Source organism: Podarcis vaucheri (genome assembly GCF_965113315.1).
Source record: "Podarcis vaucheri genome assembly, chromosome: 1".
Lineage (NCBI taxonomy): Eukaryota > Metazoa > Chordata > Lepidosauria > Squamata > Lacertidae > Podarcis > Podarcis vaucheri.
In genome coordinates this window covers 82,754,498-82,767,062 of record NC_138759.1, presented here as the reverse complement: position 1 = coordinate 82,767,062, position 12,565 = coordinate 82,754,498, and the positions used below count along the sequence as shown (strand labels likewise).

General features: G+C 41.5%; 1 protein-coding gene across 10 annotated transcripts in view; it reads left to right on the top strand.

The window, feature by feature from the left end:
• The window catches only part of DAGLA (diacylglycerol lipase alpha), an 88,610-nt gene that overhangs the window by 1,705 nt on the left and 74,340 nt on the right, over positions 1-12,565 (top strand). For 4 of the 10 annotated variants that reach the window (XM_082220839.1, XM_082220845.1, XM_082220838.1 and 1 more), the window contains exons 2-3: positions 128-306; positions 3,760-3,892. The exons of 3 other annotated variants lie outside the window; for them this stretch is intronic. The gene's annotated coding sequence lies outside the window, so the exon portion shown is untranslated. Of the gene's footprint in view, positions 1-127; positions 307-3,389; positions 3,407-3,759; positions 3,893-12,565 lie in introns of those variants that run through there. 3 more of the 10 variants (XM_082220846.1, XM_082220841.1, XM_082220840.1) reach the window with 2 other exon arrangements.

Genomic DNA, 12,565 nt, shown 5'->3' with positions numbered 1-12,565 from the left:
ACCAGAGGAATATTTTCCATAACTGGGGGCTGCCCAGAAAAAGCCTGTTTTCTTGTTACCATGCTTTGGACATCTCTTGGAGGGAGTACACAGAGAAGAGACTCAGATTGATATATTTATTTCACAGGTTTGCAGGAAGCTGCCTTATCCTGAGTCAGTTGACTGGTCCATCTAGCTCAGTACTGTCGACACTGACAAGCAGCAGCTGTCTAGGGTTTCTGACGGGAACATTCCCAGTCCTGCCTGGAGATACCAGGGATTGAACCGGGGATCTTCTGCATGCAAAACATGTGTTCTACCATTGAGGTACAGTCCTTTGTATATATTTATATCCTCCCTTTCCTTCAAGAAGCTCAAGGTGGCATACATGCTTCTCCCACACCTGCTTTATCCTCACAACAACCTTGAGGTGGGCTAGGCTGAGAAGCTGTAAGTGGCCCAAGCTGAGTAGGGATTTGAACCTTAGTCTCCCAGATTCCAGTTCAGCACCCTTATTCTAGGATCCTGGTAGATTCATATGGAGGGAAATGGCTATAATTGTCTAGAAGTCACACACTGAGATCAGAACAAGACAAATTTTGGAACATACTGCCTCAAAAGCCTTACAGACACAGGCAAAAATTGTTAAAATGGAATTGGGGGATAAGCCTATAGCCAGGTTGCAACTATGGTGTGTGTTTCTACACGCTTGTGATCTGGACTGGACAAGTACCCACTTGAGGGGCATTTTATATTAATATTACACACGCTTATTAAAAGACAAAGCCAATGATCTGATTGTGGATGTGTGAAGGATGCCTGTGGGAAGGGTGGTCAAATGGTGAATGTGTTTTAAGACTTTGGAATACAGTGTTAATGGGTGGGTCGCTAATTCAGTGCACTGGATTATGCCATTTCTTTGGATGATGTTTTGAGGTATTCCTAGAGAAGACAGCGCTGCTCACAGTGAAAATAGTCTTGCTAAACAGAGCAGGTCATGAAATTCAATGTTTTAATAAATAATTGAGAGTATTCTGAGTACTGTGTGTGCTATGATATCAAGGCTCACAAACCTTCTGATTAAGGAATGTGCATTTTGTTTCATTCATCTGTTACAAAGACATCCTCGTGATAATAATGAGCTTAGTGGAACAGATGATTTTTGCCCTTTTTAAGCAGAGAGGTCATACCGTTAAGGATTGTATTGCCTATTATGCTATATTCATGCAAACTAAGATTAACAGCACTTATGATACTTCTGTTAGGCCTTGCAAATTTTGTCCCTGCTCCATCTGTAAAATAGCACAGATAAGCTCCTTACTGCCAATAGAATCTTATTATGTTGATCAGAACTTCTGCTGAAGGTGAGCTCAGAAGACAGAGTCCTACCAGGTTCCCCACCCCCCTTTCACTCGTTGCAAAGTGAAATTGTATTCAGCACTGGTGGTGAAGCTACAGCCACTAAGTCCACAATAGGGTTTTGGTAATAGTTTTATTATATCGGCTCCAAGCCATCCCATACTCTGAAATTCAGTGTTCTCCATCAGATGAAGTGCATTTTCAGCTGTTGGTTGGGCCTTATTTAGAGTGCTTTACTTCTGTATTGTACAGTGATGTAAGTAGAAAAGTTGCTTGCAAGCTACTGTTGGTCTTATTGATCAGAGCCCCACCCTTCCTTCTTTCATGCTGCCCATTAGCAATACCACGTCATATCTTTGACCATGTTGTTTCTTCAAAGAAAAAGACAATTTATAAATTTCAAAAGAAAATGGTGCCACGCATTGCTAAAAAATTGTGCCATTATCAAGGTTTAAACTGTTCTGGGTTTCATCCCTGCAATAATCTATTTTCAGTATTAGGGGTGAGCCCTCTAATATGTGAAGAAATAAATAAAAGTGCTTCTGAACATGTACTTTTACATTAGTATTAAGTTACTGCAGTGGACACCCACCCTTAGAAGTGAGGAGAAATGGATTCCAGGGCAAATGCCTTTACTCCCATGCAGACCTTACTACCCCTGCACCAACTCAGTTAATAAGATGTTTGTGGGGGTGTTGCAGTGTTAATACTGCAGCAGAGACTGGTCTGCTGTATGAATCGTGCTCAATGTGGAAAAAGGCACTACTGTAAACGGAGGCAACAGCAAACTTCAAAACTATTTGACACTTCAATGCTCATAGTTCTGACGTCACCAGCATGGCACTCGTGGGGACAGTAGAACCACTGTGCCCTCCCCATGGCAGCTGTGGATTCTCTTTAAGTGCTGTCCTCACTGCCCCTTCATCATGAAGTGACTTCCCCTACCATGAAACATACATGGAGTTGAAGGAGGAGGTTGAGAGCATTAAAAGCTTGGAACAACATCTTAGCAGAAGAAAAGAAGAAACATACCTGGCTGAGAGGATAGGAGGGCAAGGGGAGCAATCTGGGAGACTAGAGGGAAGAAAATGTAGCACCTGGGGAGGAGAAAGTGGGGTGACTCAGGAATTGGAGGAGAGAGAAAGGGAATACTCCACTTGGAGTAAAAGCCTAGGGATAGGAAGAGTTGCTCTATTTGTCATGCCTGTGGATGCCCACAGCAATTACACCAAAATATATAAATGAAGTTGCAGAAGTGGTGGTCAGACTGTGCCTTATTTTCAGGGCTTAGCTTGAAAAATGATGGAGTATGCAGCAATGATTTGGTCAAGCTTGTAATGGAAAACAGAGAAGTGTGTATTATCAGGCAGTTACATCTCTACAACACTTCTGCATTTCTGAAAAAGTGATTGCTTGTACAAATATATAGTTGTTTGCTTCATCACACAGACCTCACATACTGATTTCTGATACTATACTCCAGTGTAATAGAGAAGTTACTGCATTTTATATTGGGACTTGGGTAGCAGGAGGAAACTTCTGTGTGGTCGGATTGTGCAGAAAATGCTCTGAAGTGGTGGCAGCTGGGAAATAATAGAATTACAGGATAGCATAAACTCCTGTATTGGTAAGCATACACCTGGCATAATTTGGTTTTTTCATTGGTTACTTTGGTTGCTGCTAGGCAGTATCTGTATGGTGAGCTGTGTTGGTAATAATGTATAAGTATAGCTGAAAACATTCCAGTGGTTTGAAGTATTCAAACTGTAATTTATTCTGTATGGGAACAAGGAGTTTTGCTCACAGAACCACTGTTTAGAATGTGTTTGTGCAATCTGTTAGATAGCAACTGTGAAATCTTAGTAAAAATGACACCACTACCATATCAGACTCATTTTATGAACTACTCATGCAGCATTTTTTCAAAAAAAGAACACAAGCAAGGCTACCACCTTCCCTTGTGGTAATGGTACACTGATTTATGAATCTCTTACCTTTCACCTTAATTCTTAGGTCTTTGGCAGCAACACATTGTCATCAATGTTGAAACATATCTGCCCTTCCCTAGGTAGGTATGTAGGTAGGTAGGTAAGTAGGTAGATTATAGATAGATAGATATACATCATCCTAGGTAGCAAAGCTTTCCTCCTCTACAGCATGGTGACTGTCATATATTGTGAATGTATTGAATATGAGTTGGGGGTAGTCTACTGTAATGGCTGAAATATAGTTGAACCATGTGTTGTTAGCTGGTAGTGTGATTAAGCTCTAATAGTCTTTAGGCCAAAGGAGCAAGCTACTGCCCACACATACCAGAAAGTCTAGTATTTTGAAGCAAGCCTTAAGTAGGCTATTCTCTGTCTATTAAATGCAACCAATCACTTCACAAAGCTTCCTTATTATTTTGTAATCCTAATAAAGATATTGCCCAGCTGTGGATTTTGAAGTTTATAAAACTTGACTCAGGAAAACATACATGGAAGAAGTCTTACTGGAAAGTGTAAATAATCACATGCTTGTAGCAGGAACTACTGACTTAAAGTTGAAGAGTCATGTAAGTAATCTGACAATAACTGTTGAAACGGATAAAATAAAAAAATTCCTTCCAGTAGCACCTTAAAGACCAACTAAGTTAGTTCTTGGTATGAGCTTTCGTGTGCATGCACACTTCTTCAGATACCACGGATGTTGAAACGGATGTTTAACTTCTCTATTGGTGGAGCTTAGTGGAGAGTAAGAAAGCTGGTTCCTCAAATGATTACAAATGATGGTTTTCATTTTAAAGAACTGAAAACAATTGTGTAATTAGGGAGAATAATCAGCAATGTAGATATAATATCTGGGTACATAACTTTCTGCTATTGAATCAGAAATAATGATGCTAAATGAGTACAGATAATTACGTCCCCCACCCACTTTTTGTAAAAGAAATATTCCAGAAAAGACAGGTTCAGTTATTGAAATGAATTCAACGTAGCACTATGGCAATCTTTCAGTCAGCTCGCCAGACGGCATAATCCCCCCTCTCTTCTCCCTGAACGCTGTTCTGGGGTTCCTCATGACACCTCCCCCCAGCCAATTTCAGGGGGGAAAGCCCTGTTGCACTAGTGGATATCCTTGGGTGGGCTTCTGCTGTGTGCTAGTTGAATCCTGCCCATTATAGTCACTGTACCAAGTTTTGTAAGAAGACGCTTCATTTAGTATGTGTGTATAGAGTATCATGTTATTTGAGACTTTTGAAATGTATGTATGTAGATTTGAGTGTTGAGTTACAGTTACAGTTGCACTTGTTCATGTGTTGAGTAATACAGGAAACAATGTCATGATAGAGGGGCATTTCTTGTAAATGTTGTAAATGTCTCTTAATACTGAAAGCTGAAAATACAGTTTTTAAAAACTTTATCTCTCCTCCCTCTTTCACACATATAATCTACTTTCAACAGAATGCTATGGGCAAGAGATATGCCAGTGCTTATCTGTGAAATGTCTTAGGGTTCCTTGTGAGAATGAGCAACAGATTGTCATGCAACCCAAGTAACATTAATAATAATAATAATTTTTTATTTGTATCCCGCCCTCCCCGGCCGAGGCCGGGCTCAGAGTGGCTAACATCATAAAAACAACACAATAGGCATAAAAACAGACATCAGTTAATTAAAATGCAACTTAAAATTAATTCAAACAAGTTAAAAGGGCAGGTGGCAATTATCAGGTTGGAATTGAGAGTGGTTAATACTTGCAAGGACCAACTGTTTCCACTGATCATACATTACAGTCTGAATGAGGATATCTTCGCAGTGTTGGTCTCCCAGAATGGGAAGCTGACAACCTAAGTTTAACCATGTCAGTTTGGAGGTGAGTCTTAATTTCAGTGAGACATGCTTCCTTATAAGTATACTTAGGATTGCAGTCATTGAATATATCATCTCCGATGCGTTCTAGTCAGCATCATGCTCAATGGGAGTTGTACTCCAAAAGGTAGGAGAGGATGAAATAGATTGAGAAGCTGGGCCAACTTTTATTGATTATACTATGGGGTGTGTGTGTGTGTGTGTGTGTGTGTGTGTAAGAATAAACGTCTATCTCTCAATGATAGAGCACACATTTTGTATGCAAGAGACCCCAGGTGCCATTGCACAGACTAGTCTCTGTTCTACCACGTCTTTCACAATTAAACTCAGATCTTTAGAGCAGGGGAAACACTGTGAAGGTAAACAGCTATGCTATCATATTTAGTTAGTTCCCATAGGCACATCTATCTTTGTGATTCTGTGTGTATACAATGGAGATGTAGTGTAACATGTGCATTTGGTATGGAACATGTAAGTTGATAAGTGCTGCTGTAACTTCTATCAGTACTTCACATCTGTGTGGTATTCCCTGTACCTCAATCCATACACACGTACTTCAGTGCATGTATAATGCTAATATATAATATTGCCATGCCAAGGCGTATGCATGCAATATATTGTACTAGATTATGATGATCCAATATTTCTCAAGCAGATGGGTCAGTCCATGTGAATAGGCTATTGTTCCCAGTAGGCTTTGTGCCAGTATGTAACATCTTTTGGGGGCAAGTGAGCCATGGAAACAAATGCTATGGAGTTTATAGTCTTCCTTCCTTCCTCAGGGTGTGGTTTCTTTGATGTGAATCAGTGCCATGTGCCATGAACATCAATGGGAACTGCTTGAAAAACGTGAAAAAGCTATTTTGTCTTATGATTGAATGGCTTCTTACACATCATGCCAAAAGGAAGCTTTGCAAAATAAGAAACACACTAAATTTGAATACGTGAGTTGTTTCTTTTCAAGAAGCCACGCTGAGATGGCAGATGCTGTCTAACTAGTTTTGCTGGAAGGCAAGCATTTAATAGGCTTAACATATACTGTAAGGCAGAGGTTTTCAACTTTTTTGAGTCCATGGCTCCCTTGACCAACTACCTTCTTTCTGCAGCACCCCTATGGGACTCAGGAGCCCAGTTATGTCACCCCTTGCCTGCAAAGCTGGCAGCCTCGCACCCTTTTTCAAACACCCTCCCTTGTGGAGTGTTCCTTCAGCCCCCTCTCCACTCTCCTTGGGAGTCCTCTAGGCAGCCACTGCTGCTGCCCCTGGTCTCTGAGTTGCCCCACCCCACCCCAAAGATAGGTGCACCCTCACACTGCTCCACAGGGGCCTTGGAAGAGGATTCCCCCAGCCTTAGTGGCCCAGTGAAGAGTGACCAAAGGTGAACATGGGGCCAGCACCTTACCTTGGGAGGTAGCAGTGGCAACAGCGAGCACTGCCGGGCCTGCATGGTGGAAAGGCTCACCTTCAGCACCGGGCACTCTGTTCCCAAGCAGGTCTTGCACACAGAAAACCCAAGAGAAGCCAGTGCAAAGCCTGTCTGCCTGTCCGGCCTCCCACTTGTCTACCATTCCCAACAGTAAGAGCTGGTGGGCTGGCTGGCTGGGCTCCCTCACCCACTTGCTTGCTTACTCCGAGGCCTTCTCAGCTTCTGTCGGCCAGTACCCCCTGGTCAGCCCCAGAGGCACCATTTGCCTGGGGAGCTCGTAGCCAGGGCCGCTGCAACAAACACTTGTGCAAGCCTTTGGGAGGCAGAGACGCAAGAGGGCATCAGTGGAGGGAAGAAACGAGGGACAGAGGCCAGTGTTGCTCATGGCACCCCGACCATCATTCAAGGCACCTCAGGGTCCCATGGCTGGCACACTGATTGAAAACCACTGCTGTAAGGCAACTGAAAGCTAATATGTGCAAAAATATATGTGACTCCCACTCTTTCTTAGCTTCTGTAGCCATTGGTTTAGGTGTAAGATTCAAGTCTTTGTTTGAACACATAAGACTGACACTTCTTTACAAACCTCTGAAGTATAGTCAGAACTTGGAAGAAAAGAGTAGTTTCATTTGAGCAAGGAAAGAGAGATGAGATGTTGCAATCCAGTATGAGATAGAAAGTACCTGTTGTGGGTATAAACTTTTATCATAATAAAAACAGTGGACTCGATCAGAACCAAGCTTAATATCTTTTGACTGTGATCCTTTGGTGGATAAATCCACACTGTGTGTTTTTGACCCTGCCTTCTGTTATTTCCATTCCCTCTATTTGAGCACAAACCAAACATGTACAAAGAGAGATTTACCTGCTCTCACACCCTTAAAAAACAACAACCAGCTATGGAAAATAGCAAAACTATTTAATTATGATTTATTTCCATTGTGCTCCTTTTATTTATGTTGCTATTTTATTGTTTTTTCTAACATCCAATATTGTGCACAAATAAGAAGGCTTGCAAGTACATACAGGTAGGTGGAAGCAAGTAAAAGTAAAAAGGAATCACAAATCTCAACCCTCTAAAGTTGGAGATTTCAAAACTATTTGAAAAACATTTACTCCCCCTGCCCCACCCCCCGCAACTGATCAGTACAAATAAATTTATTTTTTTTTAAGTGGCTGCTTTCGTGCCAGGCAGAGCCTATCCAAAAATAGACACAAGCACTGTCATAAAAGAAATGAAGGTAAGGGTGAATGAGGGGTCATGGATCTGGAAGTAGCTGAGAAGATTTATCCATCCAGCCCCACAGAAAGCACTAATGGGATGGATGGAGTGGTTAGGTTTCGAATTTTTAACCATTTGTTGGATTGTCCATAGAGAGGGAAATGAGCAAGATTGTTGTTGGTTGAAGGGGATGTCATATGGATGGCATTAATTTAATGATAAGACAGAGTCTAACCCACACTAAAGGGCTTCTAATTTTTGACCTGGCAATATATCACAAATCAGGGTGGGTGCACGTGTGCTATGCAAACATCACAATGTGGGAAAAACCATGAAGCCAGCCAATGCTTCTCTTGATTTCTGCAGTCCCTGTTAACTCAGCTCTGCCCTGCCTCCTGTAGGGGGCAGTGAATCAAAAGAGCAGGCGGTGGCAAAAATCACAGTGTGGGCAAAACTGTGAAGCCAGCCAATGCCTCTACATAGCTCCATTCATATTTCAGACATTGTGATATATCAGTATGTCAGGATGTTTAGCTGGTGATACATCACAGTGTTGAAAACCAGATATTGCCCAGCTCTAGTCCAGAGTGCATGTTCCAACTACACTCTTGCCTGTGTATAATAAAGCCCAAGAGGACATGATCACGTCCTCCCAAGGTTCCCTGAACTTTCACTTGGTTGATCAGTTCCTTCCTGTTAGTGAGGACCAGGTCCAAGAGAGATGACCCTCCTGTTGCTTCTTCCACCTTCTGGGAAATGAAATTGTCAGCAGGGGAATTTGGGAATTTATCTAAACGACTGAGCCTAGGGCTTGCCGATCGGAAGGTCGGCGGTTCGAATCCCGCGACGTGGTGAGCTCCCGTTGCTCAGTCCCTGCTCCTGCCCACCTAGCAGTTCGAAAGCATGTCAAAGTGCAAGTAAATAAATAGGTACCACTCCGGCGGGAAGGTAAACAGCATTTCCGTGTGCTGCTCTGGCTTCGCCAGAAGTGGCTTAGTCATGCTGGCCACATGACCCGGAAAAACTGTCTGTGGAAAAATGTCTGCTCCCTTGGCCAGTAAAGCGAGATGAGCGTCGCAACCCCAGACTGGGGTTCACGACTGGACTTAACTGTCAGGGGTCCTTTACCTTTACATTCTTGGAAGAATAAAAAAATTCCTTCCAGTAGCACCTTAAAGACCAACTAAGTTAGTTCTTGGTATGAGCTCATACCAAGAACTAACTTAGTTGGTCTTTAAGGTGCTACTGGAAGGAATTTTTTTATTTTGACTATGGCAGACCAACACGGCTACCTATCTGATTCTTGGAAGAGTTTGAGTTCCAACAGATATTGGGGTAGCTGAAGTCTTCCATGACTACTATATCTCTCGTTTTTGAATATTTGGTAATCCGCTCTAGGAAGGCATCATCCAAGTCTTCAGTCTGGCTTGGAGGTCTATAGAAGACACCAGTAAGGTGCCTCCTTAGCATTGCACTATATGCCCTGTTCATTTCTGTGGGCGAGATTTGAGTTCATGCTTAACTTTCTTACATTTAAACCAAGAGGATATAAATAGTGTTTGACTTTGGGTGAGTTGGACTGACTGGGTTTTGTAACCAACATTTAAAAAAACTTTATCACTCCCCTGAGTTTGCCAGCATTAGAGTTGTCAACATTTGTTGTTGTTTTTTGAGGAGGGGGAAGGAGCCTTGCATTTACCAACTAAATGATGTCTGAGGGGAATTACACCTAAAGCTTTTCTTTGTCATCATTCTAGCAAAAGCTTCAGCTGCTTAATTTCTGCCTGTCATGCCCTAGTTGAAGGTGTTAGGAGTACTGCCAGAAAAAAGGTAGTCCTAGCCAGAATGTAGTATTCAAATACTATAAGAAGAGAGGAAAGGATTTATCTGGGCAAAGAGCGGATAATGTCTGTATAATACCTAGCACGATTTTAGCTATTTAGAGAAGTTAGGCTTATGAAACCCTTCTTTCTTCCTTTAACCTGTTAGAGATAGTGATGGGAAAGATTCAGGAGCATAATTGCTTTAGTACCTAGAAAACTGAAGACCTCATTATTAATTTGAAATCTATTTCCAGTCACTTGAATAGGTTCTGCTTATTACTGTAGTTTTGTTTTCTAGTCCAGATCTATTGATACAGAGGTCTGCCCTAATAAAAATCAAAATTGTATGGGTATGTTTTCAGTTTTGATCCATAGCTGCAACAGACAATCTGTTAACTTTTTCATATATGTTTTTGGTCTACAACTCCTGTCATCCCTGATCATGCTAGCTGGCAAACTTGGGAGAAGAAGTCCAGCAACATCGGGGGGGGGGGTCCCCCCATACCTGTCATAGTTGGATTAAGCTGCATTTCTGATACAGTGGTACCTCAGGTTACATACGCTTCAGGTTACATACACTTCAGGTTACAGACTACACTAACCCAGAAATAGTGCTTCAGGTTAAGAACTTTGCTTCAGGATGAGAACAGAAAACGTGCTCCGGCGGCGTGGCAGCAGCAGGAGGCCCCATTAGCTAAAGTGGTGCTTCAAGTTAAGAACAGTTTCAGGTTATGTAGGGACCTCTGGAACGAATTAAGTACTTAACCTGAGGTACCACTGTATGTAGATGTATGCAATGGTGATAAAATCACCGATGGATGTAATAGCTAAAGCTTTTGCAATTTTACAAAGGCTTGGGTGAAAGATTCCTACTTCTTTGGGCTAACTAGTCCCTTTTCTGCTCTGTTCCCTTTCATTATCTCCTGAAAATCTTCCACTGTAGCTAAACAGCAGAGCTAGGTTTTGTGATGCAAGACAACATAACAGAGTAAAGCTTCAAATCTATTTTGTTTTATTCTTCAGAGTGGTATGCTTGTGTTACATTTTCTCCATTTTGCATATATCTTAGAAAGTGTAGAATGAGTTCTGCAGTGGAGCACTGTCAGTTTAATCCAGGAAGTTTCTCCTTCTAGTCTCAGAGTGAGCAGTTCCAATAGGAGGGAAAGAAGTAGAATTTCAAATCAAGTGCTCTCCGAAATATCTTTAGCTTCCTGATCCTAGTGCTTGTTCCGGGATACAGAATTTCAAACAGAGCTTGATTAATCAGCTCTCTGCTGGGGAAATTTGTCATCTAAACCAGTTGTTCCCTGCTGTTAGTTTAGTAGCCTTTGTTATGCATTGTTTTCTGCTTAGTACTTTGTAGTCACCAATATGAAAATCTAGTAATTAGCCAATAAGATAATAGCCCCTATAAAAATCAAAACATAGGTGGAACCAAATGGGAACAATTAACTAGCTGTTGGAAGCTATTCAGCTTTGGAATGATAAAAGTAAACTTCCCGTTCAGCCTCTCCCTGCTCATAAAATTATTTTAAAGCCATCTATTTGCCATGTATCATATATTCCAAAATTCCATATATTTGAAAATCATCTCATTGTCATCAACTCTTTATTGTGGTTACATACATTTCCCCCCAAACAAGTCCTTGTAACATACACAAAAGGAGATTTAAATCATTTTACTCAGGTAATCAGATATCAAATATGTCTGTCCACAACATTTTTAATTATTTATAAAACGTATTTGTAGACTGTCCTCCATATAAAATATCTAGGGTAAAGGTAAAGGGACCCCTGACCATCAGGCCCAGTCGTGACCGACTCTGGGGTTGCGGCGCTCATCTCGCTTTATTGGCCGAGGGAGCCGGCGTACAGCTTCCGGGTCATGTGGCCAGCATGACTAAGCCGCTTCTGGCAAACCAGAGCAGCACACGGAAACGCCGTTTACCTTCCCGCTGGAGCGGTACCTATTTATCTACTTGCACTTTGACGTGCTTTCGAACTGCTAGGTGGGCAGGAGCTGGGACCGAGCAACGGGAGCTCACCCCATCGCTGGGATTTGAACTGCCGACCTTCTGATCGGCAAGTCCTAGGCTCTGTGGTTTAACCCACAGCGCAACCCGTGTCCTAATGAAAATATCTAGGGAGTGTACAACAAATGCACAAGTACATAAAAATACCACAAAGAAATACAATATGATACTAAAAATGACTGGTTCATCTTGAAAAAGTTTAAACAACTGAATAGGCCTGCCAGCATACAAAGATCTTCAAGAGACATTTGAAAATTAGCAGCAAACATAGTGACCATTGAACTTTTTTGTTCCAAAACCAGTGGCAGATCATGAAATAAATAAAGTGTAGCCTCTCTTCAATATCTCTTTTTACCTACTCACCTCTTATCTCTGCTTGTTTTGTCTAGTTGAAAACGGAAGTTCTAATAGCTGCCACTGTCCTACCAGAAATTTATTTTTGAGTAGGTAGATAGATGTTCTTGGTTAATTCCAAACAGAAGTATATACAACTGATGGGAAATCTCTTCATGCAAACTTTTTCAGCTCTGTGTTGAGAGGAACATACTGGCACTTTCCCGAAAAGTATTATATTCCAGTTTGTGGTACAAAGCAGCTAAGCCTCACTGGCAGGCAAGAGATTCAGTTAAATCCAAAGTAAAACATTGAATGTTTTTCTAAAATATATCCCCACCTTCAAATATTCATTCAGGGGAAGCAAAATAGAGTATAAAACGAAATATGCAAGGTTACTAAAGGCAAGGGATTACAAATGCAGTGATCCAAACCTGTGTCTTTTTGTGTGTGACTATGTTTAATTTTGATTTTCATGCAGTTGTATTTTTTCCTTATTTTAATATGTTATTGAACTTTTATGTTATTGATAAACAAACA